A 14,596-nucleotide genomic window follows, 5' to 3' on the forward strand; every position below is an offset into this window, starting at 1 on the left:
AGGGCAATAAAATAAGAGGCGTTACTTTCAGAGCAGCCCTCATAGATGCTTGTTTTTGTACCATGGTGCCAAAGCTAGCTGACTTGTGTGACAGGGCGGGGGGATGTAATTCTCATAGTGCACTACATGTGATGCAGATTATTTATGTGTTTGAAGTAGATGTTTGCTTGGGCAGTTTCCTTTATGAAGGCTCCCCAGACTACCAGTATCTTGCAGTAGTATTACAAGCAACAAACAAGCTGTGTCCTGCAGGTGAGCATTAAATACATCAAGACATTCACTTCTGCTTACAATCTTTAAAAACAGGATTGGACTGTCATTCTAAACTCTTAAGTATGAATCATGAAATTAAGGTTTATATATAACACACAAACCACTCACTTCTAACTTTCACTGCCTATAACTATTTACATCTTCTAAATGCCAATATATCCACAAACATATGGGTTTATTACAGAACTCACGTATTATGGCATGGATACAAGTTATTTAATGCCTCTGAAGTTTTCAGTAGTCCATAGAATCACAGAATGGCCTGGGTTGAAAAGGACCACAGTGATCATCTAGTTTCAACCCCCCTGTCATGGGAAGGGTCACCCACCACTAGGCCAGGATGCCCACAGCCACATCCAGCATCTTCTAGTTTTTCCTGTGTGATAGTTTGCAACATCAAGATACTGTTAAGATACCCCATGAAAAATAAATCCACTCTGGAAAGCATCTTTAGGAGTGTAATAGCAAAGAATTCTGTCCCAGAGTTTTAGTCCATATTTGTATTTGATGTTAGGAAAGGCAGTAAATGCTGAAAATATGTTGAGAAATAACAGATACTATACTAATGTGACATACAGGTAAAGGCTTACTGCAGCATTGGCTGCATGTTAATTATTTAGGACACTTGATGGAACCCATAAGGCAAATGTGTGCACAAACAGGAGAAGAACTGATAACCAAGTGCATTTTACTGAGGCATTTTTACTCTGCTCATTACCTTTCCTTTCTGTGGTATACTTGCCCTTCATTCCTTTGTTTCTCACTCCACCCTCCATGATACAATCAGCATCGTAAACTGAATCTTTATACATCTGTAATTTGATTAGAGTAGGTTCAACTAATCAGGTGGTGATGAATGAATGAAGCAGAAGAGAAAATTAGGGCTCTTTGTGGCAGTTTTTTCTTGCTTTTCTTTTTTGGTGTGGTGGGGCACAATTATAGTGATTTCAAACATGTTTGATAAGCATCCCCTCCTCTGATAGGTCAGCATCACAAGTACTGTGGCCTTTAATTTTCTTTCTGAATGCACTCCTTTAACTTTCAATACCACTTCTTACCCCCACCCACTCAGACCCTTCTCCCCTCTCAGCTGGAGTGCACTCCCCTTTTTCCCTCCTTGCAGCTGTGTTGCAGGCTTCCTGTTGTCATAGTGACAGTAGGCAACTGATAAGAAAGAACTAGTGTGAACAGGCAGCCAATGCCACAAACCTTCTTAGATTCAAGCAAAAAATCGGTGCTGGTGTAATTGCTGCCTCACTCAAGCAGACTCCCAACAGTTTGGAAATCCGATGCTGCTTGACTGCTTTCAACTCCTGATATCATAATGAATATGATCAAGACCTAAGCTTTTGTACTTAAATTGTTGTGATGCAGCTGAATAAAGTCAATAGGGTACTGAATTAAGTAGAAAGGCAACTCAGTAAATTTACTGTTCTGTCTCTGCATCTCTGGCTGTTTAAGTGCTTCATCATTCTGTATCTCAGTTCATCATCTGCAAAAGCAGGAGATAAAAATGTTTAGCAAATATTGGAAAGGCTTCTGTCGCTATTAATATACATGGCATTTTCATATTAACTGCCATATACTTGTTTCGTGCTTTGCTATAGCACGTGTATCTGTTTGTACTGAACAAAAACAGAACATTGGTATCATACATGTCAAAACTGTGCCCTGACAGGTTTGTGAATACCAAGCAGAAGATGTGACCCTGGCTTATCCTCTCACTGTTAGTGCTCGTGTTGCTTTTTCTGTCTAACCTGACTTGTTTCAAAGCAGCATTTTCAGTTCTCTCATTTTAAGAACAGGTGCAAAAGGAAAGCAGTTTGGATGCAGATTTTCTATTATTCTGTATTGCAATGCTGTTTAAACACTCTAGACACTGTAAAAAGAGTAGAAAGCTTAAGTTTTTAACATGAATAGATTTACAATCAGTATGGCTGAGTGGATAAGGAAAATGAAGACAGCAGGAAAAAGAATGCGTGCATAGTTGTAACCATGTCTCTTCTAATATGTAGCAGTTTTTGTAAGTGTTTTGCATAACATACAGAACATGCTGCTGATCCAGTCCTTGTGGAAGTGCTGCTGCCTCATGTTGGAAGCCAGAATCAAGCCTTCCCAACGGTTTCATTTTATCACTGTTCTGTTATAGCAGCTGTTGTAATTTATGACAGTTTGTAGGCTTACAGCCTTGCATTGATAGAGCTTTCAGCAGCGTGTCTCCATTCAGCTTCCACTTGGGAAATTTCCTGATCTGATATTCTTTGCCTTTGGTTATTTCTTTGTACAAAAAGTACATGTTTCAGTCTTTTTAGAGTACTGAACAACGCCTCGTAAATAGTATCTTGTGCCAAGGAACCTTTGAAAATTGCCCTTCATCCATCTCCCTTTCCTAGTACTTTTGTTAAATAATTTTGTTTGCTAGTGTCATGCTATCTTCCTTCCATTTTAGCTCTACAAATGGAAATAGGATCATAATTGGAATATGCTCCGTAACAGCCTTCTGTGGAAATGTAGGAGACTAATGGAATGAAGGTCCCTTGCTTCACTGCAGAATCTCAATTGCTCAGTATTGTAGGAGATGCATTATGTGTGGCGTGTATCAGTCTCGCTCACCCTCTTACTTCCTGGGGATCTGTGGAGAGCTGAAAAAATAAAAGTAATGTTGATACAGCAAAAGACAGGAATACCAGCACACAAAATTTATTGCTGTAATCTAGCCAAAACGCATTGCAAGCAATCTGAGTGCATTCTTGAGATACTCAGTTGATTTGAGCAGTATGAACTAGCTGACCAAAGCTACTGCAGTTTTTCTTACTGCTACCAAAATCGTGTACTCCTTTGTTACATCCACGTACCACTAATTTCATTTCCAGAACACGGATATTCAGTGCAGTGTTCCACTCACACTTTGGTTCTGATTGCAAATCGTACTATCACAACATCCACTAAGACTTCTGTACTGAAGAAAATCGAATGGGCAGAATTTGTTGGTAGTGATGATTTTATGTCATGTGGTATTTTTCATCCCGCTGGGGCCACACACTCACTAGTGGGATTCCACAGGGCTCCATTTTAGGACCAGTTTTCTTCAAAATTTTCATAAAATGGACTCAAATGCACAATAAGAAGCATTTCTACTGAGAAGAACCTAATGTCCATCCTTCCCCTTCTTCTGCAAGAGAAGAGAATAAATAAATTGATTCTGTTTTCAAGTACTTCTTTACTTGGTACATAGTTGAACACAGTAAAGGAGAGAAATTTTTAATTTATGAGGAGAGAAATATTAATTTATGCTTCTTACAGTTCCTTAATAATCGGCAATACTAGTGATAGGCTCATTTGTAAGAGCTAAATTAATAAAGCAGTGATACAGCTCTTTTGTTTTTATCTCAGTATTGGGGTTAAATCTTGTCTTTCATTCTGTCCAGCTTTTCTCCTTCTAAAAAAGTCATGGTTTATTGCCATCTCCTTCGTAGCACTTGCTAATAGAAATCTCACATTTATCTGTAATTCCCCTGCCACAGGAAGGGCCACCAACTTCCACATTTAATACTAGAGTTAATTAACTTAGCCTTTGCATCTTTACTTACACTCAACAACTCTTACAACATCTGTAGGGCTAAATGTGGAAGTTGGTGGCCCTTTCTGTGGCAGGGGGGTTGAAGGTTCATGATCCTTGATGTCCCTTCCAACCCAGGCCTTTCTGTGATACTGTGACGCTACTCTCCAGTTGTCACAGTGCTTTTCCTTTTCACTCTGTCTCCTTTCTGTTTTGTTCAGAATGCATGCTTGGTTAAATACGTATGTAATAAATTGAAGGCTCTGAATTATTTTGAGCTATTTGAAATTGTTTTCTGGTAAATTTCTCCCAGGCTTTGGGTCACAGTACTTACTCATTTACTACTTACTCTGCTGCATATGAAGTAATGGCAGAAGAAGTGAACTTCTGTAATGTCCTTTTTAGCATATCTCTTTCACTCTTCTTATCACTTTCACTCTTCAGTGAAAAAGCGAGTAGTAAAAATTAGGACTGCAGTCTCCCTTTACCTTCTCTCACACAAAAAAGTAGCCAAAGCCACAAGCAAACCCTTGCTGTCTCCATCAGGTGCCCATCATTCCGAGCCCTGCTTTCACAGAGTTCATCAATGCACTGGCCCCAATCTCCAGAGAAGAGAACTGCACCAAACCAGTGGTACAGTTTGCTGGTGGTGTCACTGCAGTGAGATTTTTCCTAAACTCTTTAGCATTCCAGGATGAAATAAGTCCAGGATGAATGCAGGATCTGACTACCAAAGTCAACTTCCTGATTCTTTGAGAGGGCAGAAACCTGTAGTGGGTTGTCTCTTTTCTAAGATAGCTTTTATGAAGAGATCGCTGTCTTTCTTATACCAGGGAGCCCAGATCTGTACGCAGTACTACAGGTAAGGCCTAACCAGGGCTGAGCAGAGGGGAGGAACACTTCCTTTGACCTGATGGTTTCATTTTCCAACTTGTTGATCTGTCCTTTGGGAATAATTGAAAGTGAACTGAGTTGTGCATAAAAACATGAATCTTTAGGACTTTTGTAGGACATAACCCATTCATTAAAAAAATAAAAAAGAAGTAAAAAAGTATACAGACATCTAGACATTTCATGCCAAAAATAAAACAAATACAGAGAAAGCCATTTTAGTCTTGTTTCCTGTAATGTATCCAAAAGAGTAACAGTAGCAGAGTGTTAACAACTTCCTTCTTGTACAGATAGAAACAGTAGCAACCATGTAAGATATAAAATTATTCCAGAGACACAGAAACCATTTTAAATTCATGATACCAATTTAGTCAGCTGGCACTGTCTAATCAGCTGTAAAAAATATGTGTGTTCTGCAGGTTTGAGGGAAAGGGCCAAATGAAGCTGTACTCTGTACTCTGAGCCCAGGAAAACATTTGCATTTACAGTGAGATTATTCTTTTTCTGCCTGATTTGCACTTCTTAATTAACGCTCAGGAAGCTGTTACTACTGCAGCAAACTAAGAAAGTATCCTCAAAGCTGCTTTCCTCGCGTCTCAATCCAGCGCTGCATCCACTGTCAGTGTTGCCTCTACTGAAACCTCCACCATCTTGCTGTGTTCACATCCGCTGTTTGGTCTCCAGAAATACAGCAAGTGTTGATGAATGTCATTGGATGCAGTTTTTTTCTCCATGGAGGAATGCAATTCCATATCTTTGCTTTCTCCACACTTCCATGAGCAGCACACTTTACACACCATTGTGTCAGACTGCCCCTCTGCTGCCCTCTGTCATGTGGCAACAAAATGTAACAGAATATTGGTGGGAGGATTCTTTTGCTGCCATATCACCAGTATTTGTCTCTGGTGTCATAGGCCAACATAATAAAATAGGAGACATTACTTTGGGAGCAGCCTTTGTACAGTTCCTTAGTGTCAGAAAGCTTTCTGTGATGTAGTACTTGAGAAGAATCAATTATGACCTTGCTACCCTAAGTATTGGAGGAAGTAATTACTGCCATCTTTAGAAGAAACAGTACTGTACTGTGCAGTTTCATCAGGGTCAAAGCATCATTCGGTTCCACCTCAGTTTCCCTGTCTCAGATGGGAGGCGACTGGTTTAAAATTAAGCCAGGGAGATGTGTTTTCTTTTGAAATTTTGTCCTCCCTAAGTCCAAAAAGACTGTGATGCAAATTGCATAATGGAGAAATGTAAAAAGGAAAAATCATTAAGGCCTAGGGTGGGATTTAGTCCCATCTTGTTCTATCACAGATTTCTTAACCTGGTGCTGGGAATTCTGTTTAGGGAGAACCTCCTTTCTAAAAGTCAGTGTGTGCTAAAGTTAAGTGCTTGTGTTAGAATGAAGTGTATGTGCAGGTATATCAAAGGGAAAGAAATATTATGCATGTCTGTGTTATGTAGTCCGTGACTTATCACTGTTTAATACCTGAAGTTCTATGAAATGGAAAAGAAAAAAAAATAATTGTCAGTTTGTAAATGTGCCAGGTAGTGTAAAATAAAGCAAAAAAAGCAGCAGTGTCTAGTCTGGATTGAGGGTGAAATGTATGATGGAAAAAACTGTGTTCTGCAGGTAGATGACATTTAAAGATTTGTATGAAGTGCAGTGTCATATTTAGACAAATGAACGGGGTTGTTTATGATCGGGGTTGTTTCACAGATCATGTCATGGAACTGAAGCAGTCACAAAGTCTCATTTTCAAACAAAGGCTCCTGTTTTTCACCAAACTGATTGGGATGTAAGAAGAGCATGACATGTTACTAAGCTGAACAGATAGGTTACTGCGCTCACATTGCCATTGTGAGTGCTTCACTTCTAGGTAGAAGCGTAAGGAATTCTAGAAGTGATAGACTGAGTGATTCATGTTATCCCAGCAACATTTTGCACAGCAGTCTGGAATGGATGGCACTGTTGTTTGTTGTTTTTGTTGCTGTTGTTTTTCTTCTGAATTATGATTCACTAAGAACCGTGTAATAAATTGTAGTTGTGTCAACTCTGTCACATGTGATGTTGAATGTGATTGGTTATTGCAAATGATGTAAAGAATTAAGAAATGTTGTAAAATATTACCGTAATTGAATTGAGTAATTACCACATTAACTATTACATTATTTTGATTATAATGTTGATAAGTTGAGATTGGATTTTATTGCCAAGTATCATAATTTTGCTATTTCTGCATCTGTGTACTGTTAGATTGCAGCTTACGTCTGCTCTTTGCTACCGATTATCACAAGGGAAAACTAAATACCATTTTTCCATTAGATTGCTTATCATTTAATATTCTGTGGTCTTTTAGTCTCAGTACCTTCTTACACATGTCAGCTGGTGTATTCAGAAATAACATTTTAAAAGCTGATAAGGATTTTAAGCCTGCATTTTTTTCACATTATTTCTGAGCAAAGGGCGAAGTTTGGATTCTATAAGCATTAAATGAAATCTAGATCTGAAAAAAGGATTTTAAAGTAAACTCTGAATATAAAGTCATTGCATACAAGGGTAGAGGAAAGAATAAGTTTTCCAAGTGTAGATATGTCATCAAATGTTTAAAATGTCTCCTATTGATTTTAAATAAATGTTCCAAGTCTCCCCCTCCAATTCACGGTGATACTGTCTGTTCAAATACAAGAATATGATCTTGTATAGATCATATATGATGATGATCTTGTAGACACTAAGAAGAGTTCTGTATTTAGAAGCAATTAGTCTTTGCAGCTGCTAAACTATAAAAACTCCATAGGCAGTTTTAGGATCCTTGAACATTTCTGATTTGGGAGCCTTCAGAAGAGTTAATGGTTGTCATTGAATCTCTGTTCTGTTTTCGTGGCTGTGAAATCTGCTCGGCTCCCTGTTTTTTTCATTGAATCGATGCAATCATTTTCAGTGGTTTTGGGGCTCACCGTTGAGGCCAGTTAGGAAATGCTCTGTGATGCCTCCATACAAAGGTTGTTTGCACATCACCCCAAGAAAGCAAAAATAAAGACAAGAAGCTTGAAATTAAAAGCATTATTGAGAAAGATCATTAAATGGTCAAAATATTCCCTTTTTTAAAAAAATTAAGTCACTGAACTGTACTGAATTTGTAACAGCAAAGTTGTTATTTACAAAAGGGGCTTCATAAAGCACGTTTTGCATGATGGGGCAGAAGGCCCAAAACATATTGTTGGTATTAATTTATTCATTGGAATAATTTCAAATGTCTCCTGGATGCCTTAGATCAATGTGTTTGTGTACTGGCTGTACGTATCAGAGAGCAAAGCAAAGCAAGCTCAGATTCTGTTTCATCATGTATCCAGCTGGGATCATGAATACACGTTGCTGCTGTGTACTGTAAGATCAGAGAAGCAGCAGATACAGAGTAGTAACGGGGTCTTCAGTTTCTCCCTGTACGGATTATGTGACTGTTGTATGTAAACTGTGAGAGTGTTGTGCAAAGCCTGATTTTAGACACAGTCAATATCTAAGACACTGGTCTAGAACTAAGAACTGAAGGAGGAAATGTGACCCTGCACCTTGTCCTGTGTAAAGTTGTGTTCTGTGGCTCAGAAAAAGCACATTGCAACAGTGACTGTGTTGCAGGTAGGCTCAATAACCTACCAAAACAACAACAAAATTCACAACAGTTTTGATCCACTTAGAAAAAGACACTGCACAAAGTAAAGATTCTTACCAGGAAGAACAAAGAAGACAACAGCTATGAGAAAAAAGCTACACCAGGTGGCGTGGGAGCTACTTAAGGACACCATATGTGAAATACAAGTCCAGCACCCACCACCTGTCTTGAAAGCCTTGAGAAAAAGTGAAAGGAAGGCAACACAGCTAAACAGAATGAAGGAAGTTGATAGAAACAATTGGGTATTTGTTTAAAAAGCTGAATTCGTGCTCAAATGATGTTTTAGATATTTAAATGTCAAAACTCAGCAAGGCAGGCAAAGGGAGATTCTGTACTGGGATTTCTCAAAGCGTATGTGAAAGTGATTTGGTGATCATGGAACAAAAATAATGGTATAATAAGATCACCTGTATCAGATTTGATTCACCTAAAAAATCTAAAAGAATTCAAGAAAATAAAAGACCAGATAGTTGGCACTGATGCATAACCCCTTACTCAAAATTGCCTTGTTATCAAAGACTTTGAGGATGGATACTGTGATGCCTCTTTTTAAGAACAGTTCTTAAACCATCCGGGGAACTGCAAGCTTGATATTCTGGTGCTGGCCTTAGGCAGCTTAGTACAAATTATAATGCGATATAAGATTCATGGTGACTTGGAGAGCTGTGATCTATGTGGGAAACATAACATGAATTTTGCAAAAAGGAAATTGCAAACATCCTGGAATCCTTTGAAGAGCCGGGAAATAAATATGTGTTTATGGGTGGTACAGCTGATGTGCTTTACATAAATTTCCACAGGTTTTTTGATAAAAGCATTTACCAAAGGTTTTTGAGACAGTATAAAAGGGAAAGTCCCAGAATCAGTAACTGGACAAATAGAAAGCAGCACTTGTCAAAATAGAGGGAGGTCAAGGCTTGTTCAATAGCTGGTCAGGTAAAAAGAGTGAGTGGGGAGGTTAGGCTTCTTGGTAATACACAGATGTTAACTGTAGTAATGACAAGAGCTGGTTACAGTGTCATCCCAAATAGTGGCTTGTCAAAAATAGCAGGTGAAACCCCGTCAGTTGTCAAAAAAACAATCGAGTTCACCTGTCACTGAGTTGGCTGTACCAAGCAGGAGTCAGATTTTGCAGTGTAAAGAAAAACTGTGAAAACATATCAGTACTTGTCTGGAGTGAAAAAAAAAAAAACACCCAAAATGATGGGAATTATTAGTATAAAAAGCAGGAGTTTGCTGCTGTTTGTGAATAAGTTGTCTGTGTTTAAAACCAGGTAAACATTTATGGTAGAAATGCACTGTGTGGTATATGCCTTTATGTACTACTGTCATCACTGTCAATTGAATTTGCCTTAAAACAGGCAGGTAGTGCCCAGTTGTAAGTAGTGCCAGTGTAAGCAGCATATGGAGTGGCCTGGGTTGAAAAGCACCGTCATCATCTAGTTTCAACCCCCCTGCTTTGTCTACTAGATAAGTGCAGCATTTAGCAATTCAGCAACATCACAAGTGCTGAAGATCACTAGGAGCATGAGAAGGGTTTTTTTTTCTGATTCAGATTATCAGATGAAAATACTGCGCTCCCCAAAAAGAGACTGAAATGTTTGTGTGCAGTCTCATGCTCCTGAGATCTTTTCAGTATTTTTCTTTTCGTAGTGAACCATTACATTTTGTTGCAATTGTTAACCACAGTTTTTCCATCTTAGTCAAATTATTGGTACGTGGAAAATTCATCTGCTATAACAGAGAGAAAAAGAAAGTTTAAATTAGATGAAATACCAGGAGAGAGAAAGGTACATGTCCTGTTTAATCTCAGCAGAACAGAATTAACATAAATGAGGTCCAGAAAGCATACTGTGGGAGTGAGTCCTTGAGCAGGAGAGCCAGCTGCTGTACTTGAGTTATGATGAGTGCGTGGTAGAGGAGCTCAGAGGATGTTCGTTGACTGTCTTTTCCCTCACACTGCTTTGCCACCTTCTTCTGTTTTCTTCGTTTTGTTTTGTTTTCTCTTTTGGGCTGTGCTGTTCTAAAGGAATCTTTAGGGATCATTAAAAATCCTTACCATCATCAGTTTGTTTTTGCGTACCTGGAGCCTAACATTTCAGTATGGCATGCTACGTAACTTTGCATACCATTCTTAGACTTGTGAACACTTGAGAAAGTAGTCTCCCTGCTTTCATTGTCTTACATGATGCTTTCCCTGGATGTTTTCCTCTGTTGTTGCATGAAGGCACTTAAAGGATACAACTGAACTTGAAGAAGATCTTTCCAGTCACGTAGTTGCCAGCAATGTCTTCATACTCTTGGTTAATGTAAGCGGGAAACACAGTCAGCAGAAGCAGTTTGCTTTTACCTTATGGAATTTAATCAATTTGTGTCTCCAGCTGCTGATGAATTACATAAAATAACTCCTTAGTATAATAGAGGTTAATAAATAAAGTCAGCAAATTCAAAGCTCTAATGTAAACTGTTATTTATGTTATGTGCTTTTTTTTTTTTTTACTCGAAGATACAAACTGGATGCGAACTTTGTGTTATCAAAATTCAGTAAGCTGTTTTTATAAACCATCTTCAGGTCTTCATCGATGGAACTGTGCCCCTGTTCTGTTAAGGAGACATGAGATTTGCATGGAGAAGCTTTTTTTTTTTTTACATTTCAGACCAGACAAAATGAGTTGTTAATAAATTATTTAACTTTTGCCTTTTTTTTGGGCTATTCATTACCACTTTTACATCACTCTGTCAGTCAGATTAGTGTGACTGCATCTGCATGGTAAACTACATCAAGAAAGGCTAAAAATAATCCAGTCAGGGGAAAAAGAAATTACATTCCTAGCAGATCCTGAAGAGTGTTCTTATTAAGGCTTATTTAAGGCTAAAAGAAATTACCATGGCTGAAAAATGCTCATGAACGTTCTATCTGGAAGCTACTTTGCTTAGTCTGACAGAGGTCACCAAGTCCAGTCTGAACAGGTTGAAGACAATTGCTTCTGTATAATTAGATTATGTGATAAACTAAGCTGCCTGTGGAGCAGAGAGGGGTCACAGAGGGGAGAGAGGTGTCAGCTGTTAGGGACAGAGAGAGAAGAAAGAATCTTGTAGATTTGGGACAAGCCAGAGGTCCAGTTGTGAGTATAGTTTGTATGATCAAAAGCTGATGATTGTGTGTTAGTTAAGTGTTTATTCATCTGGAGGTGTTCAGGGCCAGGTTGGATGGCGCCCTGGGCAGCCTGGTCTAGTATTAAATGTGGAGGTTGGCGGCCCTGCCTGTGGCGGAGGGGTTGGAGATACATGATCCTTGAGGTCCCTTTCAACCCAAGCCATTCTATCATTCTATGATTCTGTTATCTAGCATGTCATTTAATCATTATGTAGTATACATGACACATTTTTGTTACAGTGTTGCTGTGACATAATAAGCCTCTTCAGCCCCTGTGAAAAATTATTGCAACCAAGTTGATATCTACTGAAATTTTTGAAATTCCTACTGGTTTGAAACATTAAGAATCAGTCAAAGGTTTGTGTGCACAGGACAGTGGATTTTGTTAATAAAAAATCAGAGCCAGACTTCAAGGTTCTCATAAAGAAGCATCTTTTTCCATATTTCCAATTTTTGTAAAATAGACTTAATTCTTCTCAATTGCTGGAAGTATCTCATACAAATTCATTGTCTGCATTTCCTCTGTAGCTAAGAGAGGGGGAGAGAGAAAGATGGTGAAGACTGCTGGGGTGCTTTTTCATTGCAGGTGGTTTAGGATGAAGCAAATTGCTTTATGATAATTTTGGCCTCTGGATTTATTAGAGGGAGCACAGATCTAAGTGTGCACTGAGTACATACTTTTTTAGACAGCTCAAGTTATAGGAGATGACTCCCACAGAACATTTTATTTAATATCACTCTGTGGGCTGTGACTTAAGCATTATGGTTTATATTTCTTCTACAACTCCTATTTATGTATTAGCATAACTGTTGTAATCAGGTAGCCTTGCTGCCTGTATAAACGACTTCTTGAATCCCTTTAATCTCTTGGCTTCTGTGCTTACTGCACACTTGTCAATTTAATAAGTTAACTGTATTGTTCAGAAAATAGGTGTTTACTTTTTTCTATTTGCTTGCGAAACTGCTCAGATTAATTAGATGTCACCTTGTTCTTGCATGAGGAGGCAGAAATGGAGCCCATTTTATTAATCTTTGTTTCAGTCAAGTAATACCTATCTTTTTGGCATGTCTCTGATAACTTCTATGAGAGTCGTGTTCTTTTCTGACAACATCTTGTGCTGGGACTGTGCTAAGAAATAAAACTTGTCAAGCTTGAGGAGTACAGCAGGTTTATGTAATAGCTTTGTAGTGTTGTTGCTGTTATTTTCCATCCTGTTTCTTTGGTACGCATACAAGATGTTTGCTGATTTGATCACCAATACCCACTGAACGTATGTTCTCTTTGAGCTTCCCATAGGTCTAGTTTTTGTTTTGCTTTTCCCAGATTGAGAACAGTTCACTCTGACCATAGGAGTGAGTTGTCTAGATGTGTCAGTCTGTGTACATTGCTTTGCATTTCCCAACATCTAATTTCATCTCTTCCTGGTGTCAAATCATGACTAGTTCCATACATTGAGCAGTAGTTGTCGAGGGGGAGAAAACTGGAATAATAAGAGCAAAATTTCAGACTTAATGGTAAGTTGTTATAATATGTGGGAAAGAATGATAAAAAGGATAAGAGAACTCGGTAATGTCTTACATTTTATTTGTTTCTTGTGTTGGAGGAAGCTCAGTACAGTTCTAATTTCCATTTAATCAGGAAATCTTAATAACACTGCTGTATGGGAATGCTAAAGTAAATCTGCATTTTGACACTTTCATGTGCTCTCTTCAGACCTTGTGCTGTCCTGATGTAACACAGATAAGGAAACTTCTGGATTTGGCTCAAAACTTAATTATCTTAAGCCCTGTTTTCCCTTGTGCACCACTTTTCTTTCAGGTGGCTTAAAATCAATTGAGGGTGCTTAACTACACAACATGCCATAGTTTTGCTGTGATTCTTGGATGCTTAAAAACATGTTGTACCACTTTGCTGAGAGCTCAAATTAGAGTAGCTGTATTAGCAAACAGTGTGTTCAGGTTAACAGAGGGTCGAGAATTTTTAAGGAACAATATATCTGTGTTTATAGTGGAATTCACCTATTATAGCACAAATACTCCCATGAAATTCCAAATTAAGATCTTGAGATGAAACACTGGTGTTTTGTTTATATTATCTTTCACCATTCATATCTGCCTTCAGTTCTGCTATTTTATTCCTACAGGACCACACAGACATTATTTTTCCCACATCCCATATGCTCAAATCGTGTATAAAGATATTTAACTCAAATACCATGCATGCAAAACATTCCACGCTGTGGGTATGAGGTGACGTTTGGTGTGTCTTTACCATGCTGTGCCGTTCAATTACAATACAGCAAATTTATTTTTACACAGCCTTCTTCGTAGAAAGTATAGAAAATTGCTTTGTGGTGAGTCATCTGTCAGCTAAAGAACTAAAAGTCTTGTGGTGATATTTAAAGAGAGAGAGTGGCTCAGAGCTGACAGAGTTCAAGACAGAAAAAGAAACGGGAATGAAAGAGAAGGCCTCTATCTGTGGAGAAAATAGAGGCAAAGACTGGAGGGGGAGGAGTGATGAGAAAGCCAAATGCACTGGGGATGTCAGAGGCAGCTCAGGATACCACGCAGATCAGTTGGAAACATAGTTTGGGCTCCAGATGTCTCTGCTGGATCACTCTGGCATTAGACAAGCAAAGAATCTAAAGAGAATTGCATAAAATCAGGTAATTGGGCTCGGTGTAATGGGAGGAATTTAGAAACGTGCAGGTAGAGGCTGAGGGAAGGATAAATGGCTTAACTTATAATGGCAAAGCATTAGAGGAACACTGGTATTCAGGGCTTCGTGATTAAATGTGTGAGCATTTTGTTAGACTACGGAAGAGGGAATTTTAGTTAATTAGATGGGAAATTATTATAGGCATGAATACAGATTTCAGCAGAGTGCAGTCAAAAGGAGGATGGATTCTGGCAGTCTTCCTTTGCTAGTGCCAGGAAGGCTTGAATTCAGAAGTGAGTGGAGTGTGTGGGAACAAATCAGTTCAGGGTCAGAAATGACTTTGGAAGGTCTAGTTTTGTGAACAGTGATAAGATATGAATAAAGAA

The 14,596-nt window shown here is 38.6% G+C and overlaps 1 protein-coding gene across 3 annotated transcripts in view; it reads left to right on the forward strand.

Moving 5' to 3' along the window:
• Positions 1–14,596, forward strand: part of ERICH1 (glutamate rich 1) — an 85,371-nt gene that overhangs the window by 39,153 nt on the left and 31,622 nt on the right. The gene's annotated exons all lie outside the window — the stretch shown is intronic.

The sequence above is a fragment of the Coturnix japonica genome, chromosome 3, assembly GCF_001577835.2.
Source record: "Coturnix japonica isolate 7356 chromosome 3, Coturnix japonica 2.1, whole genome shotgun sequence".
NCBI classification, from domain to species: domain Eukaryota; kingdom Metazoa; phylum Chordata; class Aves; order Galliformes; family Phasianidae; genus Coturnix; species Coturnix japonica.